Source organism: Abramis brama, assembly GCF_963993115.1.
Source record: "Abramis brama genome assembly, chromosome: 25".
Lineage (NCBI taxonomy): Eukaryota > Metazoa > Chordata > Actinopteri > Cypriniformes > Leuciscidae > Abramis > Abramis brama.
In genome coordinates this window covers 24,902,345-24,917,844 of record NC_139987.1, presented here as the reverse complement: position 1 = coordinate 24,917,844, position 15,500 = coordinate 24,902,345, and the positions used below count along the sequence as shown (strand labels likewise).

General features: G+C 36.1%; 1 protein-coding gene across 1 annotated transcript in view; it reads right to left on the bottom strand.

The window, feature by feature from the left end:
- LOC311076354 (uncharacterized protein) overlaps positions 1–3,969 on the bottom strand; it is a 43,868-nt gene extending 39,899 nt beyond the window's left edge. Inside the window, exon 1 of the mRNA XM_084104516.1 lies at positions 3,889–3,969. The gene's annotated coding sequence lies outside the window, so the exon portion shown is untranslated. The remainder of the gene's footprint in view (positions 1–3,888) is intronic.
- Between the last annotated feature and the right edge of the window lie 11,531 nt (positions 3,970–15,500).

Here is a 15,500-nt window from a genome sequence, read left to right as displayed (position 1 = left end):
AAAGAAAGATAAATACGCATAAATACACTTTTCAAGTGAAACATTTGTACAGAAATGATAAAACGTGTTTTCTTCAAATCTTCGTATCTAATAAAATGCTAGTCGCACGTGTTTTGTTTTTTTAATGTGTCCAGAGTACATGTATGTTAGATCTCAGTTTGTTCAGTAATGATTCATGTGACATCTCATATCTCAGTTGATTTACCAGTATTCCTGTTAAATTAGCGCGAGTCCAGGCGTAAATCCCAGCACAGCTGACAGGTCATTCCGACTGTTCCCGTGCCAGACGTCAGAAGGGAATCTGGGAACTGTCAGGGTGAGTTTGTGTTTTTGGGCGCTGGGACGTCTCATATTGTATGAGTGTGTGGGTCTGGCACCCTCTTCCCTGCCCTCTGTGGTAGCGTCATGTTTTATTGGACCGTAATGAAATTCCCACGCATCATAAACCCTGAGCTATGGCCTACACGAGTCCTGCAGTGAGGAGGAGATGCCCTAGAGCGGCTTGTCTATTCCGGTTTATGGCTCGTACAGATATCTGGGTTCAGACCTGACGCTTCATCTCAGGGCTTTTTAATGGTGAAGATATCAGCCTCTCTAAAGAGAGATGTCCTTAATACACACGCCGCGAGCGTTTACTGCTTCCACAAAATTCCCACTGACATTATCAGTGCTGTTTCCTGAGGCAAGAATCATTATTAATATTGCTCTGTTATTATTAGTGATGTGTGTGTATGCGTGTATGTATTTGCAATTTTAATTTAAAAGTTCAATTGAAAAATTAAGGATGAAGTTGATATGAAATAAGGATGAATATTTATGATTCCTTCATAGTATCTCGTTCTGTCATTTGTTTTAAACCTTAAGGGCAATAATTGCTTTGTTCTGAAAGCTAAAAGATCCTAGTGATGAGTGAAAAAATGACTGTGTTTTAAAGAGCTCAAATAACTACAGGCTGGCAGTCAAAACCTAGCCTGGAAATCCAGACCTAAATCTGAAAGATTAATGGTCTGGCGTCGACTAATGAATATCAGCCAGCTCGAGGGACGGCACCAAGCATGCATTTGAAAATCTCACTGCACGCTATTGGATAACACTACGACCAATCACAACAAGCCCCATACACTTAGCTACCAGCGGAGCTAACTGGTAGATTAGACTCTAACCGTATCCGGTCGGCAAAACAGCAAAAACGCCCTTCTTGCAAAGGAACGATTCGAGCGGCGTCTTCTGTTCCTCTTTTAGATAAAAAGCCAAGTCTAACTCATTCATTGTAGCGGCCAAAGCCGTTTCAAACAACTGGTATTCATCCAGAGCCATCCTGCAATGTTTACTAATGACTTCGACGTCACAGCGCTGTCGTCATCTTTAGCTCGCCTCTGGCCCGCCTTTATCAGATAACTCGATGTGATTGGTGCAGCTCGGATCGAGGGGCATATTTAATGGGCATCATTACTCGACACCAGAGTATCTCGCAGAGCAAATTCAACTTGTGCTCTCGCGAGAACTCTGGATTACCAGGGTAGTCAAAACCCAGCACATGTATTACAACATGTATTATGACACAAACCAATTGCAAAAGTTTTCATTAAAGTATAATCTATGACATGTATTGATTGTAATACACAAATAATTAAACACCATTAAATTTGAAGTTTCACTAAAATTCTTCTTTATTAATTTGTAGTGCTTGTTTTATGTGTTATTGTATTATTAGGCAGGGTTTGTCGAACTAGGACAAATAGAAACAATTACCTATCATTCTCCTTATTGCTGTTAAAAACACAAGACACTGGTCAATGGAACGAGAAAAAGCGCAAGGTCTAGAGACACGCTTTTTAAAAGTTGAACGTCTTTTAACTTGAGCGCCTCGTTTTTAGAACGCTGTTGTGAGCGAGACTCTGCTAAAGACGCGAGACGCGAGCGCAGCGGTTAAAGACGTCCATCTAGCGTGTGTTTACTTTGAAAAACAATGGGAAAGTAGCGCAGTGGAATGGAAAAACGCATTCTGTGTAAGTTTAATAATGAATTATAAGTATTCAATTAAAAATAAACCTACATTATATAACTGACCCAAGATCAGTTTGATGAACACTTGTTCATGAGTTCGCCAGATCAATGCCATATAGTGGCGAGTCATCAGAATATTGAAACGTTTCGACACTGGCCCTGTCCCAAATGGAACCCAAACCCTCGCGATCTTCCTCATAATCCACACTTTCGTCACATAATGCCGCTTTTATTTTTTTAATGCTGCATATTGGCCAAAAAGGGGACGTTGGCAAGCCTAGGCACTGTCCCAAATGGCACACTTCATATGTCTTGTGGACTTACAATAAGCAACATTCTATTTAGAACACCTTAGAACGTGCATAGCAACACCCTGGCAACCACTCACAACACCCTAGGAACTGCATAACAGTGCCATATGCATCTGCATCATCAGTGAGCTTTATCTCCGTGTGTCATCCTGGTGTTTACTGAAGGGCACAGCGGCAGGTGTGGTGTGTTTTACTCCTGTGTATTCACACACAGACTCACAAATCCTCACTGCACGTCAGGCTGGCTCAACACACACATCTCTCACCCAGACGACTGTGCGACAAATCCCAGCAGGCAGACGCCCAGAATATCAGAGCAGAGTTTTGTCATGCTTGCAGGGTGACTGTACGCTCTGAGGTTACATACAGACGAACAACAAAATGACAGCGCTTATTAAACACACTCGCTCGTCGCTGGACAATTACGGATATATTGAATTTTTAGCACAGACAAAATTTACCGCGGTAATGATGAATGTGTCTCCAGCACAATTACTGGCTTTCTTTTATCATATAAAACCATGGAGCAAAGAGCAAAAATGCTTTGATGGTCAATATACGAGCACTTCCATAGATAACTGAGTATTATAATCTGGATGAGATTTTATGGATTAATATATCAAATGCTATCATGTAAGAAAAAACAGGAAATTTCAAACCATGTTTTTGCAGCCGTTTTTTTATTTGCATTAATTTGGAAATATACTGTATATACACTGAATATATATGTAGGAAAAGGCCGGTCTCACAAATTACTCATTACAGATGACCTCTATGGCAATATATTATAGTCATTTTCATTTAATATGTATGAACACCGACAAAGGTCAAGAGGTAAAAAAAGTATGTTTTAATTTTTCCAGGTTTTAAATCTTACTTTACAAGCAAATTTTTAAGTTAATGTCTTAAGTGTCCCATTACAAACATTTACTAACTAGACAAAAGTCACAGTCATAACATAAAAAGTCAAATTCAAAAGTAAAATTAATATTAAGGAGCCCCTAAATGGACATGGTGAAGACAAAATATGAGACGGGAGGAAAAACATTGACTTATTATTAGTGCTGTCAAACGATTAAAATATTTTATCGCGATTAATCGCAGTAATGTCATAGTTAACTCGCAATTAATCGCACATTTTTATCTATTCTAAATAAAACCTTGAGACGAAGAACCATATAAATCCATATTTTCACATTTTGAATAATACATTTTTTTTTTTTCTATGAACATTATATTTTTTTATTTTACTTGAAGATAGACAACAAAAGCTTCCCAATTCTATTGAGTTACGATTTTTCAGTGTCAATCTTAAAAAGAAAAAGTTTGAGTAATTTCTGGAATGTGGAAGAAAGGTAGGCTATAAGTCCAGTTAATGTGGAATAACAGTATAAGTCCAATTCATCATATCACTTTAAACCACTGGAGATTTGATTCCTTTATTTTAGTTTTAATACAGTAACAGAACCTTAAAGAAAATATTAAGCATTTCTTTCTTTCAATTTATAATATACTAATAATCTAAGAGAAAACTATCTTTTGTTGTTTTGGACATGGCTGATGTTCTTACCTTCAGTGCCAGGAAACCAGGTCTGGAGCTTCCTTCTGAACTCAGCCTTCTCTTCTTCAACGTGTTTAGAGTCAGAAACTACTGAAAAAAAAAGAAGAAAAAAATAATTAAGTGGCAAAATTGGTGAAAATAATATACTAATATTATTTTTCCACCCATCTCATATTTTTTTCTTCAGCATGTCCCTTTAGGGGCTCCTTATTCTGTGGGTTTCACTTGAAGAGCATTCACTTTTTCGATCCAACTAGTTTTTTTTAAACTAAATATAATGTACAGGAGAAGCAAGTGAACAGTAATATTATCACAGTGATTTGACACATGCATTAAAGGCTTCATCACAGCCGCTCAGTGCATTGAACAAGGAGCATAAATAAATTGAGTGCATGTTTATCCATACACATTTATCAAACCCATGACTTCACCAGCTAAGCCACAAGACCACGAGAAGCACTTTTGACCCAGACGTGACCCTGACAACGGTACATTTTCTTCGCAGCTTTCTACTAAAGAGAGCTAGTGACTGAGGAGTGACACATGATGGGACCGGCCCGCTCTCCTCTAAACCCTGTAAGTCCACAAGTGCCGTTTGGTGTGGTAAGTTGCCGACTCCAATGGGAACGGTGGCATTCCTCTCGGCTTAAACGCACCAATACTGCCGGTCAGAGCTCCATTTGTCTTTTGTGTTTTTGCTCCAGAAATAAACGATGATGAGACTGAAGGGAAGAGAAAGGGAGGGAAACTGCCAGATCATCAGCAGATGTCCCGTACCTGAGCGCCACGCGTCAACCAGATCTTCTGTCAGTCAAACTTCAGTTTGTTCGTCCTTGTTTCTGTCTGAAATTTCTCAGCATTCTGATATTTTCTCTTCACAGAAAGTGCAGGACCGGAGCTTGTTTGGAGGTTAAATGGTCAACACCTGCACAAAAGGTACTTACTATGAGTTTTATGTTGCCTGCAAGTCATATCAGAATGATCGCATTTAGGAAATTAGTGGATTTTCTTTCCAATTTGAGGGCTTGCCAAGTAAAGAATCACATTGGAAACTAATTTTTTACTAGATAATTTTTACTAGATAATGTAATTAGCATGCATACTTAAGAGTAGAGATAAAGCTTGTCAGAAACTAGTCTTCATTTTGTTGCATCACGGCTAAAAAGTCAAACACGCAGTTTCTGAACTTGTAATGAACTTCCCAGAAGAGTCAGAAGTGAGATTGTGCTGCATGTGCATTTGGTAACATGTAAAATGTCTTATTTATCTTGATTATGGATTACGTGTCATGTGCTTTTGCAGTGTTTTGTCTTAGTTTGCTTGGAATACAATTATTCCCTGTAAAAAATGGTTTGTCCATGTATAATAGGGATCTACAGATATTGCATGCTCCAATGAAAAATTGTGATTCGTTTTCGTCAGGAGGAATACCAGAAACACTGATGCACAGCTATCCGTCACCTTGAAATATTCTGGTTTCATTGTTTCAGATGATTAATTTGGCACGTATTCATGATAAATACGGGCTGAAGATGTTTTGGGAGGAGAAGATTGAAAGCCACGTTCAGAGGATGGGAAATGAGGACTCAAGAGTGAACAACAGCGCTTTATCCAAGTGTGTATGTCTATCACGGGACGTCAAAGCTCTTCTCAGATGATTGCTGCTATTGAATAACTTTATCCAATGTGCTGCTTTCCTTTCTGTCCCTTTTCGAGGTTATTTCTGGGGCGGTAATTGCATAGAAAGATTAGGTGGAGTAAATCAAAATGAAAAGATCATTTTGATAAACGACCACAAGTCACAAAATCAAACTGGCAGGGATGGACTTTATGGGAGAAAACTGAAGAAACTCATAATTGTTTTTTTCTGACCTAGTTTTGGATCCATAAACAGCGTCTTGCTTTTGGAAGTGAAAAGCATCGCAATGACAGTCCTAATCATGGGTGATTCAGGCACGCTTCTCTTGCTTGTTTTTGCTGCCCTCTAGTGTTTCCTCGCTGTCTCTACAGAAAGGTCAGGGTGGATTAGCACGTAACATCGGTACAAATCTCCAGGCTTTGGACCTCGTTCAAATCAATGTGAGGTAGAGACAGCTGTAGAGACGGGTGCGGTTTTCAAAGTGTGCGATGCAATGAATGCATAGATTGTTCGTACGGATGAACCGCAAAAGGCTTCAAAGCAAATTCAAAGGTTTATTAAAAAAGGCACCAAACTTGGATCAAATACCTATCAAATTTCAGTTAAACAGTTAAAAAGATCCCCGCCCCAATTAATATGAATCACTGACCAATAGCACTCCCATACATGTTCTTCAAATGTAGGCTATACATTGTATATAAATAATTGACATCTTATATATATATATATATATATATATATATTAGGGGTGTGCAAAGCAGCCGGTATTTGTATCTGTATTTGTATTTGTTGAGAGGGGAAAAGTATTTGTATTTGTATTTGTATTCGAGTAAAATTCAAAATAGGTGTAAAAATCCAGTTTTTTTGCGTTACACTTCTAATTTACGTTATAGTGTAAGTATTCTTTAATTATATCCATTATAATAATTATGGATATGCAATATTGGTTGATGTTTTTCTATAAATCCAGCAATGAACATGTAACAAGGAACGTCATTAAAAAGAAAATAACATAACAGCCATTAGCTACGTTAACGTTACTCTGTCAACAGCCTATTGTCTAAATTACCGAGCTAACAGAGCTACTAGTGTTGTCACGGTGCCAAAATTTCAGTATTCGTTACCAATACCAGTGAAAATCCACGGTTCTCGGTACCAATTTCGGTACCAAAGCTTAATTTAGATTAAATTTACATATATTAAAGTGTATATCACGGTTACAAAGATGGAAACTGTAGTATTAAAAACACTTTACAATAAGATTCCATTTGTTAGATAACATAAGATAAAATGACCTAACAATAAACAATAGTTATATACTGTCGCAATTATTCTCCTTGGGGTTAATTTAAAAATACATTTTTAACATTACTTACATTATTATTTATGTTAACATTATTTAATGCACAATGAATGAAGTGAACAAACATGACCAATCAAGTGTTTGTATTAAATAACATTCACAAACATTAATTAATGTTGTAAAAATATATTGTTCACTCAATGTGTTTATGTTAGATAACACATTAAGTAATGTTAATGAATAGTATCTTATTGTAGTGTTACCAAACTATACAGGAGATAAAACGTGTTTTATTTGACTTGACTGTACTTTTATTTAATCCAAAACTGCATTCATATTTAATTTTAAAAGGGCTTTTTAAACCTGCTAAGAGTTATCCAGCCAAGAATAAGCCTAGAACTGCTTTTCTGATGGACTGATATTAATGACATAATGACGGCTTTTTATTTCATTTCTCATCTCCATAAATATATCTAAAGCTAATGCAAGGGCTAGAAAACAATTAATTATTTGCTGATACTTCCTCGTCATCATGGAGAGCGCAGTTCGCACCGCTTTCTCCTTTCCACAAGCGCTTGCTCTCCCGTACGTCTGTCGTTGCTATGTAACCATGGACATAGGCGCGCCGCTCGCTTCTATTATGAGCGCGCTTGCCGCGCGCCTACATTTGAAATCTGAACGCGCAAAAAACGCGCTATGTGAACGACGTATGTGTCTTTTTCCTCCTTTCTTATCAACAAGTGGATTTACAGCCACCACATCAGCAGCGCCGCCGGTCGCCATGTATTATTAGGAAACGCAGCTTTTTGATATAAAGTTTTTCTTGTTCCCGAATACAAATATTTTTAAAGTATTTGTTCGAAATAAGTATTCGTAAAAAACACATTATTTGTGCCTTTCCGAATACCGTATTCGGGTTCAGCTCCACCCCTAATATATATATATATATATATATATATATATATATATATATATATATATATATATATATATATATTAGGGCTGCACGATATTGAAGAAAAGTGCGATATGCAATAACAGGTACCTCTGGTGGTGAGTGGATGGTACAGCAGCATGTGTTATATTGACGAGAAATTACTATGTATAATGGAGAGATTTGTACAAAGTGGTTTTTATGTGCTATAGGCGACGAAATAGTTTTATGTAAGGCTATACAAACGGATTAGGCACATTTGTCATAGCATAAAACAGCAATGACAATCAAGTCGCAAAGTCTCTTAAATCAAATCAAATCAAATCAAGTATATTTGTATAGCGCTTTTCACAATACAGATTGTATCAAAGCAGCTTCACAGTATTAAAATAAAATAATACAACAAAGTTTGTTTCTAGTGGAATTTATTGATTGATAGAATAAAATTAAATATCCCCAAAATATCCCCAACTGAGCAAGCCAAAGGCAACAGTGGCAAGGAACCGAAAAACTCCATCAAGCGGCCTAATGGTGTCCTAAAACTCCATCAGGTGACCTAATGGAGAAAAAAAAACCTTGGGAGAGCCCAGGCTCAGTCGGGGGCCAGTTCTCCTCTGGCATTTATGAACTAGAGGCCGGATTGTAGTTTGAAACTGTGAGATTAACAATATTATATGAATGCCTGGCTGAAAAGATGCGTCTTTAATCTAGTTTTAAACTGGGAGAGTGAGTCCGAGCAACGAACAGCATCAGGAAGGCTATTCCAGAGTTTTGGAGCCAAATGTGAAAATGCTCTCCCTCCTTTGGTGGATCTGGATATCCTAGGTATGACCAAAAGCCTTGAATTTATTGATCTTAAAGAGCGCGATGGATTATAGGGTGATAGAAGATCCGTTAAATAGACTGGAGCTAAGCCGTTTAGGGCTTTATAAGTCAGTAGCAATACCTTGTAATTAATACGGAACTTTATAGGTAGCCAATGTAGTGATGATAAAATCGGTGTTATATGATCATATTTTCTTGATCTAGTAAGAACTCTAGCGGCTGCATTTTGGACTAACTGTAGCTTGTTTATTGAGGATGCAGGACAACCGGCTAATAAAGCATTACAGTAATCTAGTCTCGAGGTCATGAACGCATGAACTAACTTTTCTGCATCAGAAACTGATAGCATATTACGTAGCTTAGCAATGTTTCTAAGGTGGAAAAAGGCTGTTTTTGTAACATACGAAATATGATTTTCAAAAGACAGGTTACAATCGAGTATAACACCCAGGTCTTTTACTGTAGAGGATAAAGTAACAGGACATCCTACGATGTCAAAGTTGTATTGTGAGAGGTTCTGTGGGCGGTTTTTTGAACCGATAAGTATTACCTCTGTCTTGTCTGGATTTAATAATAGAAAATTACGCGTCATCCAATCTTTTATATCTTTAACACACTCTGTCAATTTGGATAATTTAGCGTTTTCATCCGGCCGTGATGAAATATATATTTGAGTGTCATCAGCATAACAATGGAAACTAATTCCATGTTTCCTTATAATATTTCCAAGTGGCATCATATATATTGAGAATAATAGAGGGCCCAACACAGATCCCTGCGGCACTCCATAGTTTACTGGAATTATGATCGATTTTTCTACATTTAAATAGACAAAATGGTAGCGGTCTGATAAGTATGATCTAAACCAGCTTAATGCTTGTCCTTGAACACCAGTATAATTTTGTAGTCGATCTAAGAGTATTGTATGATCTATAGTATCGAACGCAGCACTTAGATCAAGTAAAACTAGTATTGAGAAACAGCCTTGGTCAGAAGCTAAAAGTAAATCATTTGTGATTTTAACGAGCGCAGTTTCAGTGCTATGATGCGGCCTGAATCCTGACTGAAACTTTTCATAGATATCATTTTCATGCAAGAAAGAGCCCAGTTGAGCGGACACAACTTTTTCTAGTATTTTAGACATAAAAGGTAGATTTGAAATGGGTCTATAATTTGCTAGATTATGCGGGTCTAATTGTGGTTTCTTAATGAGAGGTTTTATCACTGCCAGTTTAAATGTTCTTGGAACATGACCTAAAGATAAAGACGAGTTAATAATATTGAGGAGAGGCTCTTCTACTACAGGTAACACTTCTTTCAGTAGTTTAGTTGGTATAGGATCTAATAAACATGTTGTTGTTTTAGATGAAGTGATAAGTTTATTTAACTCTTTTTGTTCTATAGTTGTAAAGCACTGTAATTGTTCTTGCGGGGGGATAATTGAGACTGAATTATAAGGTGCGATTGAGGATTGAACGTTTACAATTGTGGTTCTGATGTTTTCTATTTTCTCAGTGAAGAAGTTCATGAAATCATTACTACTAAACTGTAACGGGATATTTTGTTCGGGTGACGTCTGTTTATTTGTTAGTCTAGCCACGGTGTTAAATAAAAACCTAGGATTGTTTTGGTTGTTTTCTATTAGTTTGCGGAGATGCTCAGCCCTGGCCGCTTTTAGGGCCTTTTTATAACGTGACATACTGTCTTTCCACGCGATTCTAAAGACCTCTAAATTAGTTTGTTTCCATTTACGCTCTAAATTACGGGTTTCTCTCTTTAGAACATGCGTAGTATTATTGTACCATGGTGCTTTAATTTTCTCTGTGACCTTTTTTAATCTAACAGGTGCAACAACATCCAATGTTCTAGAGAGAATGGTGCTCATAGTGCTAGTTAGTTCTTCTAGTTCATCTGTTTGTTTGGGTTCAGGCAGCAGCTGAGACAGATCAGACAAGCAACTCGAGAAATTATCTATGGTGGATGGAAGGATTGTTCTGCCTGGTCGAAAACGCGGCGCCGCATGACATATTACAGCAGTACGTAATATGCAAGTAATCTTAAGGTTGATTAGGTTGATTTTTGGTTAGATTTTCTTGAGAAGTTGACATACATGTAGTGAAACATGCTAAACCCCATCTAAAACTAGTTTAAACAGCCAATTCCTTTATAAATATTATGTATTTATGAGCTCATATTAATTGAGAGACTTTTAAATATTAGTAGCCTACTTTTAGTAGCCCACACTGCAGGATGACTGTTAACTAGAGACGATAAAATTGGTGGTTTATAACAAATGGTGACCAGTCGCAGGACCTGAGATATTAATGTTCCCTATAGGCTACGTTCATAAAAACTGTAAAAAATAATAAAATAATAATAATGTTGATAAAAAGAGCCACATTATGAATCAACTGGCCTTGTAGGCTACACGTTAGAGTGCGGTGACATCCTAATGCATTAGAAAAAGAGGAACATGTTTAAATGGGCAATTATTATTAGGCTACTGAGATCAGACTTTTATTCTGAGAAGTCAGCAAAACATCCTAAAAGAGATCGCTTATTTTTGCTTTTGTTTTTTTTAAAAGTCTAGTCGAAAGCAGTAATGCAAACTAGGCTACTTACCGTTTGGTGCACCAGTCTGAATCCAAAGTCTCGTGATTCATGTTACGTAATCATTACGGATGTCCAATTTTATAATAAAGTTAGACTAATTACTCAACATAAGAACTGTTTCCCCCCACTTTTTGTGCTTTTACTAGTAATTTCAAAAATGTGTGTGTAGCCTATATAGGCCTATATATATATTAGGGCTATATATTAGGGCTGCACGATATTGAAGAAAAGTGCAATATGCAATAACTCATTAAATAATTCAATATTCCATGCTTAAAGTGTGTAAAATAAACTTAAATTATCTTTAAAATATATTATTTAAAGTTATATAACCTACGTATTTCACATTCTTTTTGCATCAGTGTTTTACTGTAGCATAAGAAGTGTTATTTTAACATCAGTGTAAACCACGGGGTTTAGGGGTTCAGGTTATCCAACATTAGGGTTATTTAACAACAGAAACTGAATAATCAAATGTAAAAATAAAACACTGCTTAGTTTTCACTGTATGAATTAAATATATTCTGATTCTTATTAAAACTACAAAAGTTATTCAGCCGAGAGCAGTGAGTGATTTTCTCTTTGTCTTTTGTTCATGACCCCAGTTATTGCAAGCTGTTGCGATATATACATTTGCGCTATTTCGATATATTGTGCAGCCCTAATATACATATATCAGACTCGCCAATGTAAAGTCTATGTAAGAATACGGCAGTAAACCGCTTGTTTCATAAAAACTCAATGTTTTCCTTCAGGTTGCGTGAAGAGTGGGTCCAGCGACTTCAGTTCCGGAACCAACACGTGATCGAGACCATGAGAGAGGAACAAATAAGAAGAGCTCAGAGGCTTCAAGCGATTTTAAGAGTTTAGACGTCAGCAAGAAAACCAAAAGCACTTCTCTAATGCACTTGCTAAGAGCCTGACATGATACACTCTCAGAAAAAAGGTACAAAAGCTGTCACTGGATAAAAATGTTCTAAAATGTATATCTTTGAGGTACTATGCTAGGTAATGCCCTCTTTAGGTACAAAAGGTGTAATTTTTTTAAAGGGTACCGTCCAGTGACAGCTTTTGTAGCTGTTTTTCTGAGAGTGTATATCAGTATAAAAGTCACAGTCTATTTCTTTAACTTGACGAAATAGTTTTTTGATGTAGCCTTTGAGACAGAAAGATGCAGACATGCACCATTAAACTAAATGTGATCTTGCCTTCCAGCATTCGCCTTTCATATAAGCCTCATTGGGTTACATATAGAATACATTCTTCCTGAGCTTTGTTTTCATTAAAATTTAAATATCATCCTTTCACTTTTTGTTTACGCTTTATGCTTTTACTGAAAAAGAGCATATGCATAATTTATCATGGTCACTTGCTTTCTGTTCAACTCTGTTATAGCATTTCCATCTTTAAAATAAGTTTGCTCTTTTTGACAAATGAGACATGATGTCAGTTGTTAAGAATGTTAAGACTTATATTGGTCTTTTCAAGCTCAGTATAATTACACTATTTACATTACAAAAAGGCGTGTGCAGATGTAAAAAGAGATAGAAAATTAAGATAACCTTTTCCATTTTCACTTTCATTTCATTTGCATTTACGTCAACAACAATCCATTTGTCACGCAAACCTTAAAATTTGTCATCTGTCTTTTCCATTGTGATGAAAAAGAGGAACTTCAGTTGCAGTGGTCAGTTTTCTTTTCCAGCAAATGTGTCTAAATGTGTGTGTGTTTTGTGCTTTTGCTCATGATCATGATGCTCAAATGACTCCTGCCTAGCAATTCATTTTTGTGGTAATATTGTGGATTCTGAAAAATTTTCATTTTGAATTTCAGGTTCATTATGCAAAATATCCCAACATTGTTGGTAGTTTGAGTTTGAATGGCTTTTGAGTCAGTAGGAGATTTCCAATCGGTCACCATGACTTTGCCAAGACATATTTCTGGGTTAACATATTTTGTTGATCTTGGAACAATAATCCTGTCTGAAAATTTTGTCCTATCCCTACCCCTAAACCTAACCCTACCCATAACGTATCCCTATCAGAGGGAAATGATAGGTGAATAACACTGATGTAGAAGCACCTAACCCTGGTTGGAAGTCTAAACTTTACACAAACTGTAGGCTTAACTTGTCCCTCAAATCGGATTGGTTTACTGGAGCATAACCTGCTTGAGCCAACTCGCTACACAATGACACACGAAAAAAACCCCCACAAAAAAACCTAGCTATTTTATTATATTTCAGCACAAACATACAGATATTGAACATAGCTAACATTTATAATTCATTTATGTTGTATTGTCAGTGTTGGGTACACTGCATAGGCTACTGATTCACGAGCTAGGGAGCTTCAGCTGTAACAGACACACAGGTGACGCGCATCAACAGGTAAGAGATACTGACCTCTGGTGGTGAGTAGATGGTACAGCAGCATGTGTTATTTTGAAAAGAAATAACAAGGTATAATGGAGAGATTTGTATAAAGTGGTCAGTGAATTGTTATTATGTGCTAGGCGACGAAATTGTTTAATGTAAGGCTATATCAACGGATTAGGCCCATTTGTCTAAAAACAAAAAACAGCAATGACAATCAAGTCGCAAAATCTCTTAAGGTTGATTTTTTGGGAAGTTGACATACATGTAGTGAAACATGCTAAACCCCATCTAAAACTAGTTTAAACAGCTAAATAATATGTATTTATGAGCTCATATTAATTGAGAGACTTTTAAATATTAGTAGCCTACTTTTAGTAGCCCACACTGCAGGATGACTGTTAACTAGAGACGATAAAATTGGTGGTTTATTACAAATGGTGACCAGTCGCAGGACCTGAGATATTAATGTTCCCTATAGGCTACGTTCATAGAAACTGTAATAATTAATAAAATAATAATAATGTTGATAAAAAGAGACACATTATGAATCAACTGGCCTTGTAGGCTACACGTGAGAGTGCGGTGACATCCTAATGCATTAGAAAAAGAGGAACATGTTTAAATGGGCAATTATTATTAGGCTACTGAGATCAGGCTTTTATTCTGAGAAATAGTCAGCAAAACATCCTAAAAGAGATCGCTTATTTTTGCTTTTGTTTTTTTTAAAAGTCTAGTCGAAAGCAGTAATGCAAACTAGGCTACTTACCGTTTGGTGCACCAGTCTGAATCCAAAGTCTCGTGATTCATGTTACGTAATCATTACGGATGTCCAATTTTATAATAAAGTTAGACTAATTACTCAACATAAGAACTGTTTCCCCCCACTTTTTGTGCTTTTACAAGTAATTTCAAAAACGTGTCAAAAGTCTGTCAGAGTTTAAGCATAAGTGAAATTCACTCAGAAATTCGCGCCATTCCCTGCTGAGGTGAGGCACTAGTGACTTATGTTATGCTTGACGAAAAAAAAAATATAAATGACTTAATAATAACATTAAATTAAGTAACCTAAGAGCTTGGGGTTAACTACAGTTAAATTGGAAGGGGGAAAAAACGATTATCAACTTTATATATGATATATATAGAGCAGGTAATAATCCAAATATTATTTTATATATCATACTGTATATGTTCTTTTACTATTTATTGTTGTCTATTTTTGTTCAATATTGTTATACTGGACTATTGTCATGTTTATTATTTGTAATGTGATTGGCATTTAATAATACAAAAATCAATCAATAAAAAATAAAAGCATCAATTTCTGGTGCGCATTGTCAGGCATCCAAGTAAAAGTAGGCTTATTATTTGTGCAAATCAGGACAAGGTACAGTCAATCTGTCATTTTCACAAAGTAAATTCCAAAAGGATGATCAGGACCCCAATACAAATCTATTTATAAATAAAATAAATGTAATGACTTGAAATATTGATTTGGGTTTAACAGTTTTATTAGGCTATGTGGGAAGAAAAGAGAGTGTAGAGTGGATACAGAGATATGAAACTAAAAGACTAGGAAATCATTTGACTGAAACAACAATAGCCTACATTTTAGCCTCATTTGCTAATATTTGGCCAAAGAATGACACCATTGACCAATCAAAAAGTATTCCATACAGCCCAAATATAACACTGAATAATCTTTTTGTTCAAATTAAAAATCAGTTTGAATGTTTAATGATCATAAAACAATTCTATCTTAAACACACTGTGTACTAATATCTTTTAGAGATGATAATGCAGAAATGTGATGTTGCATAACAATAGCAAAACTATAAAATGATTAAAGACAATGTGATATAAAGTAATCTCGACTTATCTTACATCAACGTATAGCATTATTATAATGAATAGTATGTGTACTGCATATGC